Below are 17,933 nucleotides of genomic sequence, written 5' to 3'. Positions count from 1 at the left end.
CCTCAGCTGAGGGGTCGGCACAGCCATTAAGCGCCAGGAGCTCTGGTCTTAAGTGCTGGCCAAGGCCTCTGCATGTGGCCCCCTATGAGCTAGTGAAACTAGACTAAGCACAAAGGAAAAGAAAGAGAAAAAAATGTCAGATTTTATTACCCAGATTCTACTTTTATTCTCTGGAAATTGTTAATGGGCTTTGCCAGTGACAAATCCCTCATCTGGCTTTCGTCCTGCTCCTCATTCTTGAGGGGCTCTCAAGGGGAGTGGTCTCCTGTAGCTGCTTCCTGCAGTCAAATTTTTCCTAAAGACTCTGGTATCTAGATCTATAGCATGTCTGCAGAGCACTCTGATGCTATATTCATTGCCAGGCCCTTTATCTCCTGGTCACATCTCTCTTGTTTTCCAGAAGAGAAGCTTCAGATTAGAGAGAGGTTCCCAGAAGCAGTTAGTCAAGAGTGTCCGTTGTTGCCCAAGGTTCTCTCTCTGGAGTTTGGTGCTTGGTTGTGGGGGTTCGGGGGGCAAGGGCGGGGGTTGTCTCTTCACTCAAGTGCTATGTCTCCATGGAGTGAACCCCAGCAGCTTCAGGACAGAATGGGTGATGGGATCACAAGTGGAGCCCATTCCATTCAGGAGTGAACGGGCCTTGCCGGCTGATGGTTTGTCAGGCTTTTAGGTCTCAGGCTGGGAGTCATGTGGGGCCAGGCTGGTGGGTGCCAGAGCACCTGAGGACCGTATTCCATGAGAGCTTTCATGGTTTCTTCTACCTGGAGGATACGCCTGAGTTGTTCCATTGCAACGGCTGTTCCTTCTCTTGGGCTTGGGTAATGGGCCTGCCACACAGGAGTTCAGAATGTCATCCACCTACTGATCTCTTAGGTCTTTTGCTTAAGCTTCCCCAAAGATGGTGCAGGAATTTTTGAGCACTTCAGAAGGGACTCTCCAGCAGTACTGTTGTTTTCCTGTGTGTCTGACTCCTGCCATTCAAAAGCCAGAATGTCTTGTCACTCTGGGCTAATGGAATACAGAAGACGATGTCTTTTTTTTTTTTTAAGGTTTTTTTTTTTTTTTTTTACTTATTTTAGGCTATGCTGGGTCTTCATGGCTGCAAGAGGGCTTTCTCAAATTGTGGGCTTCTCATTGCGATGGCTTCTCTTGTGTGGCACAGGCTGTAGGCATTTGGGCTTCAGTAGCTGTGGTACGTAGGCTCTGGAGCACAGGTTCTGTAGTTGTGGCACATGGGCTTAGTTGATCCACAGCATGTGAGATTTTACCGGACGAGCGATTGAATCCGTGTCCCCTGAATTGGCAGGTAGATTCTTAATCACTGGACCACCAAGGAAGCCCACAAAGGCATTTTAAAATGTAACACAGACTACCAGGCCCCTGTGGACAGCAGAGCAGCCTGGAGGGTGTAGATGGGATGTGTGCCCTCGGTGGCTTTCAGTACCATCCAGTATTCCCCACTGGGTTTCCTTACAGGGAGAATAACGGTATTACAGGCTGATTACCATGGTCTGATAAGGCCCTAATAGGGGCAGTGCCCAGCAAAGCCTCTTGATGGAGAAGGTACTGTTTTTTATTGATTCATGTATGTACTTCTCCAGTTATACAGATCAGAAGTGGTAAGTGGGATATGTACCTAGATAAGCCCTCCTTCTCCACTGGGAACCTGCCTCAAAAGGAGGTAGGTCCTTTGTACTTTCCCTGGTGGGTTGTTGGACCCTGGTTAGTAATCAGTCCCGCTTTGTGTAGTTGATTAACTGGCTATGGCAGAGGAGACTTGTATGGAGGGAATCCCTGGGGCCTAGGGCCCAGGTTGGGACACAGGAAGGAAGAGGGTAGGGAGGGAAGAGTAGAAGAAGGATTAATGAAGATATCAAGGTTCTCAGGGGGAGGGTCAAGCACTGGTATTATTGCAGTGGAGGAGAGCCCACATCCCTTTGGAATTTGTGTGTGTGTGTGTGTGTGTGTGTGTGCTGCACAGCATGTGGGATTTTAGTTCTCTAGGCAAGGATTGAACTCACAGCCCTTCCTTGCATTGGAAGTGTGGAGTCCTAATCACTGGGTTACCAGGGATGTCTGAGAAGGCCACTGTTCTAAGGCCTTAAAAAAAGACAAACATAGGGAATTTCATCCCATTTTTTGTCTTTGGCATGGCAGGTCCAACTGAAAACCGGTGTTTATTAGAGACCCATTGATGGACCAACTTTCCCCATCTCCAAGCCCCATACTGGGGCCAAGCAGTTAAAACATAGGAAGATAAAATGTTTTGGGGTTGATGTAATACTGGAAAAACTCCAGTTCTGCAGGATACACCCCAAGGGGCTATCCTTTTGTATTGTAGACATTTGGTTTCCCATACCTTAGATCTTCTATTTTTGAATGTTTCCAACTACTGATTGAGGGCGGGGGAAGCAAATGTCTTAAGATTTGGCCCAAATAAGAATTCAGGTTTGGGAAATTTGGAACCAGCACCAAACTGTTAATGGATTCCTTGAAAGACCAATATAGGAAGCATCCAAATGTCATGAACTCTGATGTAACTGGGGTCTTTCTTGAATGTATAATGGCATGTGCTTGAGATAGGCAGAATGTCCCACAGGAGGTGAGACAGGACTGCCTCTTGGCCAGAGCAGCTTAGCCATCACCTTGGTCTGTTAGTGGGTGGCACACATGTCAGAAGTGGTGGTCTTCTCTTTCCTCCTTTTAGCCAAAAAGGAGGAGTTCATGGACTTCCCTGCGATGAGAGCTAAAAGTACAAGGAGTTCCCATGCAACACTCACCAGATCACTGGGGCAGCTGGTATTCTGTGTTGATAATGGGAGATGTACCTGGGGAACTTTAGTTGATAAAGAAAGGATCATCCCAGACAGGGAGAAGAGGTCAGACGGTGGGTGTTTCCTGTTCTTGCCAGCAGCTCACAGTGTTCCTGGATGATGGGGTTCCTGGTCTTGCAACCAGCTCACAGGGCTCCCCAGCTCACTTCAGAGAAACCAACCTGAGGTCAAGTCATAGGCAAACCTACCTTGGGAACATTCTGCATTCAAGCGTCCCTGGTGCCTTTTCTTCCAACTCAAAGTCAGTGTCCTTGTTTTGTTTTGTCAGGGGGTCCTAATTAGCTGGGATTTTCCCAGTCTTATCTCCTAGCTCACAGGTCTGGCCACTTTCCTTTACCAAACTGAAAGTGACCATGGAGAATGCTATTGTTGGCTCCTGGAGGTCTGCAAGGTGGGCAACAGCCCTGACATGGCAACTAGTGTCTTGAACAGAGGACAGCACTACTGGTGAGGCAGAAGCAAGACTGCCATGGCTCCCTCACATCCACACGTCCCATCATCCCTAGGTATCTTCTATCACTGGAAGGCCAGCCAGAGGCAGCAGGGAGACATGCCTGAGTTTCAATCTCTGATCCCCAACGATGCCACAGTATGATCTGCACTCAAGGGAGTGCAGTCCAGATGACTCTGGGGGCTATGCTGTATGAGAACCACACCCGGGTATCAGGTTGCTGGGCAGAGTTGTTCTGAATTTGGCTAAAGACTGTTGCTGTTCTAACCTGTCAGAGTGTACTCAAAGACCAGAGGCAGTCATTCCCAGGCGAACCTTCAAAGCCTATACCATCCACGGACTGGAGCCCTGAGCTCCAATGAGTCCAGAGCTATGTGGATTGGTACAGATGAAAAAGCCATCTGGGTTGCCAAAAGTTGATCCTTTTGAGTCAGGTCCCAGGGTCCTCCTGCCTGGTGTCATTCGAGCCAATAAAACGAGTCCAAGTTCCATTCAGAAGCAAAGCAAAGTTTTATTCTTTGATGATCAAATGGAGAAGTGCAAGCTTGAGCTCAAGAGTACATGTTTTTTTCCAAACGGCCGTTGGCAGGGCTGCTTTATAGGGTTCTTGGAGAACGGAGTTCTTGTGCTGCTGCTCATGGCTCCAGATCCAAATGCCAGGTGTGGCACGTCTGCGCCTGGTCGGCCACTGCCATCTTAAAGTGTTGTGCACAGCGTTTCTGCACCTAGCATACCGAGTTTAAGTGTCAGGCGCAGCCATTTTGCATTAGGAACTCTGGTCTGAAGTGCTGGGTGCAGGCACCCTGTGAGTTAAGTGAAACTAGATTAAGCACAAAGGAAAAGAAAGAAAAAAAGGTTAGACTTAATTTGATTTCCCAGATTCTATTTTAATTTCCTGGAAATCGTTCAAGACCTTTGCCAGTGACAAGCTGAAATGGAACTGGGAATCTGGTGGAACTGAAGGATGTCATGTTGGAGCTGGTCAATGAAGGAGAGACAGAACTGAAGGCAAAATGTCCAAAGTTGATTTCTCTCACCAAATTTCCAACCACTCCTGTTTTGTAGCCTTACTATAGCCGTAAGTAGGCAGGGACCCCACGCCACAACCGTTAGAGGGCACCATCTATGTTGAGTCCATGTATATACTCCTAGAGTTGTACAATCTATATAGCCCAGTGGAAAAATTGGCTCCTTTTAGAAGTTACGGTCCTTGCTCTTACACACAGGCAAAAAGCAAAAGAAATCCAGCCAGCCAGCCAGGGAAATTCCAGTCACTTTACCGGTTTAGATCTGTAGAGACTAGGATTCCATTAAGATGCCTCTTGGGCATCAGGCAGAGACAGGCTTACTGGGTAGAATTCTGGACTAGTCTCCCCCAGCCCCACTTCCATAGCCAGCTACATAGGCTGCAGGGTTCTGGGCAAAATGAAATGTGAAATCCCTTCCCTTTCCAAAAAGCAGGGGGAAAATGCAAGTTATTTGAAAAGACTCAGAATATACCACTGTAGCATAAATATAACTTTGAGCTGAAAACATCTGAGAATCAACAGATTCAGGAAGAGGTTTTGTTTGTGCTCTCATTTTCTGTCTAAAACAGAGGCTTGCAAAAGAACTCAACTGCCAAAAACCCCCCTCCAAGGGACATGTCCTATATCGGGGCAAACAGTGACTCCTGTCGACTTTAAGGAAAAATGCACATCGTCAGAGCTGTGAGTTTAACTTTTCTGCACGGGCCCTACTGACAGCTATCACCTGGGAAACAGTCCCCCAGTCGCTCTGCTCCAAAGAGGCAGGGGAGCAACCAGCTTACCTATGATTCTGGGCTAGTGAAAACATGCAGTCAAGCATTTTTCTCTATAAAAGATTATGGCCAGTTACAAAAAACAGACTTCTCAAGTTAGTAATTTTAGTGCTTTTGTACATACGGCAAGATGCACAAATCTGGGTTCATTAAAATACTTCCTGAGATACACATCTAACTTTGTAAGGGGCTGGTCTTCCAAAACACAGAGCACCTCATCCTGTTTTTCATCCTAAATTCCTCTCAAGGGGCATTGTTGGTCAGCAACAGCAGTATATGATAACGTAATCCTGTAGAACTGGGTACGAGCAACCAGAACTCTTTGTTCTTCTTTGGTCTTCTCACCTCCTGTCACCAGGTGAGAAAGATGGCACTGGGGTAAAAAACTGTATAAGTAGGCTTTACAAAAACAAAGCTTACCTTCTATTAATTTCCCCCCCTCCACATATTTCTCCGTGCCTACCATTTACTGTCCCTTGAAATCCTAACCCTTTTCCTTGTAAAGATGGTATATACATCCCAAATTCTAGCCATTTCTTCATCATAGTTTTCTGTGCACTGTTGTATATGTATGTGAATAAAGATCTGTCTTTCCTCTTGCTAGGTTAACCTGTCTTTTGTCAGTTTAATTTGCAGGCCTCCAAGCACTGAAGCTAACAGGGAAGAGGAAAAGTTTTCCTCCCTCCCAACAATATTAAAATATAAAACTCTTTCTTCCTTCTTTGGCTTCTCTTTTGCTTTGTCATAGTGTCTTTAGTTGCTTTTTAGTGCTACTTTATATAAAGAAATTTAAAATTTAAATTATTAACATGAATTGTACCATTTACCTTTATATTGTACAGTGTAGTTTTAAGTGCAAATATAAGCGCATTTGTGCAAAAATCATTGAAATTATACAATTTATATTTTGTAGCTCATTCATGCATATGTATTTTATTCTTATATGAACAATGGAAGAGCTGCACAAAACTAACTCAACTGTTTTATATTTTACTTCTTGATGTTCACATATTCTATTAATACCAATACTCTCTACCATGACTTACGGATGACTAAGGAAGGACTGCTAAGAAAAACAACTATGGATTGCTCATCTTTCCCTTTCTTTTTCTGTAATTTTCAGTATAAGTGGTTGGCTGATACAGAGAAGTAACAAGAATAAGAAAGGATATGTTAGGGTTCCTTGGTCACTTAGGTCTCTTAGAATGCCACAGCCTTCTTTCTCTGTCAGAAGTTAATTCTGTTTGAATGAAAAATGTGGCCTTAGCCTCTACTTAGTCATAGATGTAAACCACTCACCTTGTAATGGCTTTGAGTCTCACTGAACTCCCACACGTCTCTGGTCCATCAGAATTCTGTGTTCATGTGGCATCGTCTGACATTATATGCAAATGCATCGCAAGAAACTGAGGACTGTATACTGCACCTATCTCCTCTGCTTGTGTGTGCACCCCGCTGTCCCCGTGGACTTCACCTACAAAACATAAATTCAAATGTAAAATTATTATAGTTACCGTGTTAGATAGTTCAGGTCTCCAATACGTAAGGAATTCTCTCAATTCAATAACTCCTATTAGGCTCAATACCTGCATTGTGAAGATCCCCTGGAGGAGGAAATGGCCACCCACTCCAATGTTCCTGAAGGGATAATCCCATGGACAGAGGCGCCTGACAGGCTACAGTTCATGGGGTTGCAAAGAGTTGGACACGAATGAATGACTGAGCATGCACACAATGTCAATTCCCATAGGAAAATGGGTAAAGGATATGAATAGGCAATTTACATAAGAGAAAGTACTGCTGCTGCTGCTGCTGCGTCACTTCAGTCGTGTCTGACTCTGTGAGACCCCATAGATGGCAGCCTACCAGGCTCCTCCGTCCATGGGATTTTCCAGGCAAGAGTACTGGAGTGGGGTACCATTGCCTTCTCCAGAGAAAGTACTACTAAGATACAAAAAGATGTTCAAAATTATTACTAAATTCAGAAAAATCAAATTAAATCCATGAGCCCAGAAAAATCACAAAGTTGGACAATGCTAAGGGTTGGTGGGGATATAGGTATAAGGTGTTGTCATTAGCTGGGGGTAGGGGAGGATGGACAAGTGCATACATTATGAACAGTGACTTAGTCAAATTAAATACATGAGAGCAATTAATTCTGCTGATAGCTATTTAGCCTAAAAAAACAGACATTTCTTTTTGTGTTGATTGTCTTCTCCACTTGACTATAAGCTCCATTGAGAGCAGGGACTTTATTTAGGTTATCCAGCTCAAGTGGTAAAGAATCTGCCTGCAATACAGGAGACACAGGAGACTAGGATTCAATCCCTGGGTCAGGAAGATCCCCTGGAGGAGGAAATGGCAACCCACTCCAGTATTCTTGCCTGGGAAATCCCATGGATAGCAGAGCCTGGCAGGCTACAGACCATGGTGTCACAAAGAGTTGGACATGACTGTGTGATTGAGTGTGCACACACACTGTCAAGTCCAATGTAGAGATCAGGGCTGGCACACAGTAGATGCTCAATAAGTACTTGCAAAATGAATGAATGAATGCTGTAGTCATTACAGAAACCCAATGAAGCATGTGCTTTACAAATGAAGAAAATGAAGCTCAGAGCTACCGTCATGATTCCAACATCATATGTCCAGTTGGAGGCAGAGTTGGCATTAGCACAAGGTCCAAAAGGCTGACTCCCAGGCATCATCTATTCATTATTTCAACATTTCTTACTGCGTATCTCAGGGAAAATCAGCCTACAAGTAACTGGAGAGAGCAACTGCACAATCACAATTTCAGGGTTTAAATTTGAGCCTATCTCAATATAGAAAAAGTCTACTAGGTAAGGATTCCCTCCAATGCCTTCCTGAGTTCTTGAGTGGTGCCTTTTCCAAGAGTTGCTCCTTTTTTAAAAAGAAGAAAAATAGATACAAGGAAAGGGAAAGATAGGAAGCTATATAATAGACTTAAGGTTTTAATTTTACTGCACATGTTCAGCCGTTCAGAAACAAAACAGGCAGTCTCAGACAGAACCAATTCACAGCTTTATGTTACAGCTTTAATGTTAAAAAGGGTTAACATTTACCCACCAGCTTGTTTGCTTTTTGCCTTTCACTTTCTCTCTGTAGTGTTTTGATGAGTTATCTTTTGAAAATAGTTTGAGTACTTGCTTCAGTTTTCTCAGCTCTTTTTGGCCACCCTTCCCTTGGCAGGTCGCACCTTATTTGGGTCTAAGTACTCACTCTACACCTTCTCTCCACCCGCTATTTCATGAATCAAGTGTTAACTAAGTTTGCAGCAAAACAAATCCATCTGGAAATTGGCATTTATACGATGTGTTCCTAAAACTGCCATTTATTATTCCTGGCGTGTGCGCGTGTGTAAAAAAACTCAGAATAATTTAAAGCAGGAAGCGCTGAAACGGCTGGGTGTGCGTTTAGAAGCTGGAATGCATGCTAGTAGGGGACAGCATACACTGAGAGCTCTAAAGGTTGGATGACTTTCGTTGGTATCAGGCATGCTAAATATTTGACCATTTTAACTAAACGCTGTTAGTCTGAATGTGTTCTATCTTCTCTATTTACTAAAGGATTATTTTCCAATTGCAAAAAGGATTACAGTTATACCAAGTCAAAATACATAACCTCTTTTCTTCATTAGTTAATTTATTTATACCCAGCCCTGCTTACGGCAAGAGGATTTGAGGTAGCTCAAACATGGTGCGATGGACTGGACTATCTGGGGAAGCATTCTTTTCCTATGCTGATTCCTACTTCCAAATGGATAGTAGTAGTAAAATTAATAACAAAATAATGATTCAGAATCACTAATATCCACTGAGAGCCTACCATGTGCCAGGCTCTTTGCCAAGTACTTTCCATATATTTTCTCATGCAGTCCTCACAATGAACCAGGAGTAGACACTACTTTTGACTCCATTCCATTGATAATAAAATGAGGTTTGGAGAAATAGAATGAACAACAGCATTTATTATAATGCAAGTGATGAAGATGGGAATGAATTCAAGCCTGTTCCAGGAGGTTTCCTCCCTACCAGCCCTATTCAGTACAGTCCTGGTGGAAGATGTCCTGGCTGGAGGAGAAGTTCATAATCATTCACTTGAATCCAGGGGACCCTTACTGACAGGCTAGAGGAGAAGGACAACTAAAGCTGGAGGCAGAGAGACTAACTGTGTGGTTACCTCAACTTGCTCATATCAAGTGGGGGGATGTAACAAGTTCCCACCCACAGTTTTCCCCACGGCATCTCTCTGAGATTTCGAATAGTGAGCACATCTATTATACTGACCAGTCTATCCCCTGGAACATTTGTGTTCGATGGGTATTTGTTAAATGAATGAATATACCACTGGGTTCACCAACTCATAAAAGAAACCTTCTTAGGAGGTGAATGTCTAGAGACACTACCTTCAGGAATTAAAGAATGGAGCAGGAAGACAAGTGAATTTCCCTCTAGTAGACAACTTCTAAGAATAAATGTTTCATATTTCAGTTTCTGTGGGTCAGAAGCATCCAACTAATGCATGTATTCCAGACCCACAGAGATTGTGAAATATGAAACATTGTTTCAAACAGATAGGTTTCAGTATAATTTGTCATGCAGCAAAAAATAACTAACACTTTTCCTGATAACTTCGACAGGAAAGAATCTGCCTACAGTGTAGGAGACAAGGCCCAGGTTCAATCCCTGAGTCAGGAAGATCTGCTGGAGAAGGGAATGGCAATCCACTCCAGTATTCTTGCCTACAGAATCCCACGGATAGAGGAGCCTGGTGGGCTTCCCCAAGCATGGGCTTCCCTGGTGGCTCAGATGATAAAGAGCCTGCCTGCAGTGTGGGAGATCAGGGTTTGGTCCCTGGGTTGGGAAGATGCCTGGGAGAAGGAAATGGCAACCCACTCCAGTATCCTTGCCTGGAAAATTCCATGGATGGAGGAGCCTGGTGTACAGTCATGGAGTCGTAAAGAGTTGGACACGACTGAGCAACTTCACTTTCACTTTCCAATGTAACAAGGACTATAAAAAGGAATTGAAGCTATGAAAATGGTATAAGACCATTTATAACTGACCTGTTTGTTATTTCCTGGTTGATTTACCCAGAGTAATTATCTATAAACATCCTTACAACAGAAAGGGACAATGTACTTATTTTCAGAGGCAACAAAAGGGAGAGGAGGCCTCAGGACCCTCAGTCCCATTCCACAGCCAGTCCTAGGAAGAAAGGACCCTCAAGAAAATGAGCATGTCATCATAGCTTTGGAAAGGGAAGACAGCCAGGCATAGGGAGTATGTCCAAGAGTAACAATTAACTCTATGGAAAAATTCATCCTGGTTTCCAAATACTCTTTAACACTGAAGTTGGGTGATGTATCAACTGGATTAGGTTCAGCTATGTAAAACAGAAAGCTCTCAAGTAGCACAGGAAAATGAGCTTGCTTCTCAGTTACCTAGGATTCTCACATGGGACGAGGTCATCTGAGGACTGGTCTAGCAGCTCAGTGACGTCAGGCAGGTCCAGTCTCCTCACATTCATCCCTGAGGAGATGCCTAGACAGCAGCCCCACTCTCCCAGTCCGACATGGCTGTTTGGTTTTTGCTTGTACATCTTACAACAGGATGGAGGAAAGGGCAAGGAAGAGTATACTCATCCATTTCAACAGACCTCCTAGAGTCCCACATGACTTTTCTGTTTACTTCTTATTGGCCAGAACTTACTCATGTGGACACGGATAGCTGTAACGGAGGCAGTGAAATGTGTCCAGATAAACATCAAGATTCTGTTACTAAAAGCAAGGGGAGGCAAGCAGTAACCTTTGCTACAGGTAACAGGACTGTCAGAGCAGCAGACGGCTTGTTACTCTAAGATTTCTAGGGTTTGACCCATCTCACATTTTCAGCTCTATCTCTCACCTTTAATTCTATTAAACAAGACTAGACACCACTCTCTTTGCCCTTCCCTCTTCATGCCTCTGCCTCTGCTGGTGCTGCTGCTGGAGTCCCAGCCCCGACCATCCATATTCATCCAGCTCCACTGCCACTTCTCCTGTGATTCCTTTCTCAATCCTCTCCCTCTTCTGAAAACTCACAGCACTGATTTGTACTTTCACCCACTTACTAGAGGAAACAAGTATTACCGTGTGCTTTTCAACTACTAGATACAAATATGAATTAGGTAAGGACCCAGCCATTGAAAGAATGTTTAACAGTCAGTTGATAAATGTTTGCTAAATAACAAATGACTAATCTGCTTTGAAGCCTCATTCTAAGAACTGATGTACGGTTTTCATAGTCATATGCATTATGAGGGATGAAATGTGGCCCATGTACATCTAATTGAATAGGATTTCTTTAATACCTCCTATGTGTTTGGTACTGTGTTTTACACATGACTCATCCATCCTACACTCACATGTTTAACAATAATGTGGCTGACATTGTGCAAGGTGCTCGGCATAAGAAGAAATGCCTGATCCTTTTCCCTTAGAAACTCAGGGAATAGACAAATAAACAGATTGTTACAACCTGTTGCAATAAAGAACTAGGGTGGAGACACCTATGGAGTGATAACAATATGAAACCTAGCCTACAAGGGGCAGAAAGCCCCAATAAGAAAGTGGCATTTAAATCTGAAAGATAACTAGAAAGTGGCCTAACTCAGAAGAAAAGTGTTGAGATTGAACCCTCACTGCAGGGTTGAGGGAGCATCTCCTCCAAAGGCCCGGTGGTGAACAGCAGAACATGGAGCATTTATGGTACAGTAGCATGGCCCCAAATCAGGATTCCAGGTTGGGAACAATAGGAGATGAAGCTGGAGGTGTGCTGGGTAGACAGCTGTATAAAATCAGTAATGAACTGTATTTGATGTGAATAACAGTCACCCAAAGTGTGTCTTAAACAAAAAACTATATTTTTCTATTTGTTTACTTTCTCTAGCTTTATTGAGGTATGACTGACAAATAATTCATATTTAAGGTATACAATGTGATGTTTTGACATACATATATTATATGAAATGTTTACTAAAATCAAGTTAAATAACATATTCAACACTTTACACAGTCACCCTGGTTTTTGTTTTTTCTTTTTGGTGAGAGCAATTAAGATATACACTGCTGGTAAATTTCAAACATACAATAAATATATTATTATCGACTATAATCACTCTGTTGTACATAAGATCCCCAGAACTTACTATCCTGCATATCTGAAGTTTCATATCCTTTGGCCAACTTTAAAAGTTTCGATTTTTTTCCCCCTAGTACAATGACTCCCAGGTTAGGCAGTTTAGGACTGATAGAGAAGCATAATGGTGCCACAAGGGACTCAGGGCCCTTCTGTCACTCAGCACAGCATCCTTAGGACATAATTGACCCTTGTGGTCACAAGATGGCCATTCCATCTTCAACATCTCCTCAACCACCAGAAACTAGGTGAGAAGCATGAAGCAATACTACCTCAGAGCTCCCACAAGGAACCAAGCTTGCTGACACCTTGACTTTGGACTTCTAAATTCCTGAAATGTGAGAGAATAAAGTTCTGTTGGCTGGACCACTGAGTCTGCGGTAATCTGTTACAGCAGCTAATTGCTATTGCTGCTATTGCTAGGTCACTTCAGTCGTGTTCGACTCTGTGTGATCCCATAGATGGCAGCCCACCAGGCTTCCCCATCCCTGGGATTCTCCAGGCAAGAACACTGGAGTGGGTTGCCATTTCCTTCTCCAATGCATGAAAGTGAAAAGTGAAAGTGAAGTCACTCAGTCGTGTTCGACCCTCAGCGACCCCATGGACTGCAGCCTTCCAGGCTCCTCCATCCATGGGATTTTCCAGGCAAGAGTACTGGAGTGGGGTGACAGCAGCTAATACAAGACTTAAAGAGATGTTAAGGAGACTAAATCAACAAGACCGAGTGGGCATGAAAAAAGATTTCCTGCTTTCTGGTTTGGCCAGCTGGGCAAATGGTGGTGCTTTTGCTGAAGTGAGAAACACAAGAGGAAGGACAGAATCGGAAGCACAAAAAAAGGTTCAGCCAGAGACAAGTTGCCCTGGAGATGCCTAAGGGGACACGGGGGCGACAGGTCTGGGATGGAGATTAGATGCAGCAGCACCTGAAGCCATTAGAGCAGGACCTTGCCCGCAAGCTGCCTAATACTTGTCCAGAGGGAAGAGACTTTCACATGTGAGGTGATTCAGGAACACCCGAGACAGTGTGCACTAAAATGCCCAAATGTGGAGCATAACTATTTCAGGAGGCCTGAATTAGGGAAAATTAATGTAAGGTGGAAAAAATGGCCCATGATTCTATACTAATGAGCAAGGTTGTTTCATTTTTATTATTAATTGGCACAAACACACATTAGCCTCTGACCAAACAGGCTGTACCGACTCAAGAGGTTGGTTTTCATCACAAGTGTGGATACTCGTAGAATGTTAGAACCCGAGAGGACACATCCCGTTCAACCTCCTCCCCTCACAGATGGAAACGCAGAGACTCTGAAGGAGAAGCACTTGCCAAAGTCAGTAAAGAGGACCAAATGAGATCCCAGCACAGGCCTGACCTCCACCCTGAAACTCACTTTAGAAAACAAATCGTGAAAAACTTTATCTGAAGGAAAATGATGCATGGTTTGATGTATAAAAGTCGAATGAGGAGGAAAATGAGCAGATGAAAATATTGTCAGGCTCCAGAGCCAAAAAGACCTGGTTTCAAACCCAAATGTAATCAGGGCCTATCTGTAAGAATGCTTTTGGGTTTTTTTTTTTAATTACAGAGATAAGATGATTATTGGCTGGCACAATTGAATAAGTCCAGTGGCAGGGAAGACTTTGAGTGTGGTTTAAGCAGGGCTCCAACTTTGTTTCTGCGGCTAAGTTTTTCTCTGCCCTTTGCAGTTTCACTCTCAGACTAGTTTCCCACTGCAGCTGTACCTGACTGCATCTCACCACCCAGAGCACACAGCAACTGTGCAGTGGTACACTGAGGACAGAGAACAGGGGCGGTCCACACATTAGCTGTAGACGATTTTAAAACAGCAGTAAAACCAATGAAATTGGATCTATTATTATCATTACAGTACAGAGGCATTTTGAGACAAGGTCAGTGATGAAATGTTCCTCCCAGCTAAGCCAACTGCAACCACACCCAATGCATGGCACCCCAGTGTATCTGTGCCCCAGAATTTCCAACACAAGTCAAGAAAGCCATACTCACTTGTCTAGATTAAACCACCCGCCTACTCCTAAACCCAAGCATGGCCAATGAGAGTATGGGATGTGCTAACTGGCCTAGTATAAGTTATAGGCTGATTCCCGAGATGGAATCAGCTTTCTCAAACTCCTAAAAGTTCCCAGTTGAAACCTGGAATGGGTGAGATGGGGAAAGATGAACAAAGGCTGGTGAAGAAGCCATCAGATGTTCACTATACCTTGTGACCTTAAGAAAGGTCACGAGTCTCAAATATGTGCTAGATACTATCTTAAGAGCTGCACGTGTAGGTATCAATACATTCTAACCCAGGAGATAGCTACTCTGATTATCTCCATGTATCAATCAGAAGCCTAACAGAAAGCAAACAATACACTTAAGTTAAAGCACTTTGACAAGGGCTTATTTGCAAAGAGACTATTTACAAAGGTGTAGGCTGTGTGTGATCATGATGGTGTGATCACTCACCTAGAGCCAGACATTCTGAAATGTGAAGTCAAGTGGGCCTAAGGAAGCATCACTACGAACAAAGCTAGTGGAGGTGATGGAATTCCAGTTGAGCTATTTCAAATTCTGAAAGATGATGCTGTGAAAGTGCTGCACTCAATATGCCAGCACATTTAGAAGACTCAGCAGTGGCCACAGGACTGGAAAAGGTCAGTTTTCATTCCAATCCCAAAGAAAGGCAATGCCAAAGAATGCTCAAACTACTGCACAATTGCACTCATCTCACATGCTAGCAGAGTAATTCTCAAAATTCTCCAAGCCAGGCTTCAACAGTGCGTGAACCATGAACATCCAGATGTTCAAGCTGGATTTAGAGAAGGGAGAGGAATCAGAGGTCAAATAGCCACATCCGCTGGATCATAGAAAAAGCAAGAGAGTTCCAGAAAAACATCTATTTCTGCTTTATTGACTACGCCAAAGCCTTTGACCGTGTGGATCACAACAAACTGTGGAAAATTCTGAAAGAGATGGGAATACCAGATCACCTGACCTGCCTCCTGAGAAATATGTATGCATGTCAAGAAGCAACAGTTAGAACTGGACATGGAACAATAGACTGGTTCCAAATCGGGAAAGGAGTGCGTCAAGGCTGTATATTGTCACCCTGCTTATTTAACTTATATGCAGAGTACATCATGAGAAATGCTGGACTGGATGAAGCACAAGCTGGAATCAAGATTGCTGGGAGAAATATCAACAACCTCAGATATGCAGATGACATGACCCTTATGGCAGAAAGCAAAGAACTAAAGAGCCTCTTGATGAAAGTGAAAGAGGACAGTGAAAAAGTTGGCTTAAAACTCAACATTCAGAAAACTAAGATCATGGCATCCGGTCCCATCACTTCATGGCAAATAGATGGGGAAACAATGGAAACAGTGACAGAGTTTATTTTGGGGGGCTCCAAAAATCACTGCAGATGGTGACTGCAGCCATGAAATTAAAAAGCTGCTTGCTCCTTGGAAGAAAAATTATGACCAACCTAGACAGCATATTAAAAAGCAGACATTACTTTGCTGACAAAGGTCTGCCTAGTCAAAGCTATGGTTTTTCCAGTAGTCATGTATGGATGTGAGAGCTGAACTATAAAGAAAGCTGAGCACTGAAGAATTGATGCTTTTGAACTTAGGTGTTGGAGCAGACTCTTGAGAGTCCCTTGGACAGCAAGGAGATCCAACCAGTCCATCCTAAAGGAAATTAGTCCTGAATATTCATTGGAAGGACTGATATTGAAGCTGAAACTCCAATACTTTGGCCACCTGATGTGAAGAACTGACTCCTTGAAAAAGACCCTGATACTGGGAAAGATTGAAGGCAGGAGGAGAAGGGGACGACAGAGGATGGGATGGTTGGATGGCATCACCGACTCAATGGACATGAGTTTGAGTAAACTCTGGGAGTTGGTGATGGACAGGGAAGCCCAGAGTGCTGCAGTCCATGGGGTCGCAAAGAGTTGGACACAGCTGAGCGGCTGAACTGAACTGAATTGAGGCTGTGTGTTAGACAAGAAAATGTCAACCCACTCCAGTATTCTTGCCTGGGAAATCCCTAGGACAGAGGAGCCTGGCGGGGTACAATGCATGGAGTCACAAGAGTCAGACATGATTTAGCAACTAAACAACAAAAACAGCAAGTTGAGTGTAGAAAACTATGAAGGAGCAAGCAGGGACCTACGAATAGGAGCAACTCAGTTGTCACCACCCTTAGGCCTACAGGGACAAAGGGAGGGAGGAGTTACCGGAAGCTGAAAAAGAGAGTAAGATATAAAGAGATGGTCTCAGAAACTTGACAGTAGCCATGGCGTTTGGCTAAGAACACAGTTAACCCAAGGCAGGTTCACAGCAAGAGAACCTAGGAAATGAATAATCTCACCTCATTCCTCTTCCTCCCAGCTATGGTGGGAGCTCTGTGCTGCTCAATCCAAACAGGAAGCATAGGGTGCCACAGCCTGCTGATGACAGCAGACAGTTTCCTGGAGTGGAAATCAGAGTAGAAAGGGTGGAGAGTAGATTTGGAGGGACAGAGAAAAAAACATCTAACCCACTCCATTTTACAGATGAGGAAATTGAGACTGGAAAGTTTAAGTTACTTTTTGTGGTCCAGAGCATATACTTTTTTTTTCTTTTTTCTAGCTTTACTGAGGAATACCTAACAAAGAAGAGCATATTCTTTTAATCACTATACTATGTAATCTCTCTGAGCAAGTAAAAATCCAGGCAGAGTGCCATATACATAAAACATGCTTCACAGATGTTATTTTTCCACTTCATTTTAGCCTCCACTGGCAAAGAGAAATCACTGATAAAATCAGTGTCCAGATCTTCCATACGCAGGGTGCTCCCCCCAGCAAACGAACTAAAGCTCCCTCCCAGGGAGTCAGCCCACATCTCGCAGTCCACACAGTCCCAAAGCACCAGGGAGACCACAATATAAATGTAAAAGACATGCTGCTTTTCCTCTCTGCATTTCTAAACTAACTTGAGTCACTGGCTGTACCACAAAAATAAATCAAAATGTGAGAGTCTGTGAATAGTTGCCATTCGAGGTGCAACTGATTTGTTACACAAGGCACACAGTAACCAGAGGCACACAGACCAAGCGAACAGGGTGTCTGACAATGTGTGCAGACTCCGGCAGCAGTGCCTGCACAGGCCCTCTCTAAGAAAATCAAAGCGCTTGACTGGAGTCTTCTTAATCCAATTCATGCTCTTGCTTCACTCTTGTCAGGAAGGTGGGTGGCAGACGTTATTTATCATTCCAGTGTCACCAGTGGGCTCAGAGAGTGACATGATTTACCTATCGTCAAAGGAGTTTTCAAAACAGCCTAACTCCATTTGACACATTCTTTTCAGCAAGCGAGATATGCTGTCGGTCCATACCTTGAATGTGTCAATATTATTTGCAAGTGACACCCACATCCCCATCCCATGTGATAGAGTTAGGTTAGTCACTTGAAAGAGTTGATAGGGAGGTTATTCAGAAAAGAGGAATGCTGGAAAATTTGTACTTTGGGGGCTATGCATCACATGGATGAGAGACTGATAATTCTAATGCTGATACGTGCAGGAGATGGCTGCAGGCAGGGTACCTCAAGTAAGTGTGCGTATGACCTCACTTAAGG

General features: G+C 43.8%; 1 long non-coding RNA gene across 1 annotated transcript in view; it reads right to left on the bottom strand.

Annotated features, from left to right (window-relative positions):
• LOC112443454 (uncharacterized) overlaps positions 1-17,933 on the bottom strand; it is an 88,230-nt gene that overhangs the window by 785 nt on the left and 69,512 nt on the right. The window contains exon 2 of the long non-coding RNA XR_003031826.2: positions 6,383-6,557. This is a non-coding gene — a long non-coding RNA (uncharacterized lncRNA). The remainder of the gene's footprint in view (positions 1-6,382; positions 6,558-17,933) is intronic.

The sequence above is a fragment of the Bos taurus genome, chromosome 22, assembly GCF_002263795.3.
Source record: "Bos taurus isolate L1 Dominette 01449 registration number 42190680 breed Hereford chromosome 22, ARS-UCD2.0, whole genome shotgun sequence".
Classification (NCBI taxonomy): Eukaryota; Metazoa; Chordata; class Mammalia; order Artiodactyla; family Bovidae; genus Bos; species Bos taurus.
This window is presented reverse-complemented; position numbering and strand designations above follow the sequence as displayed.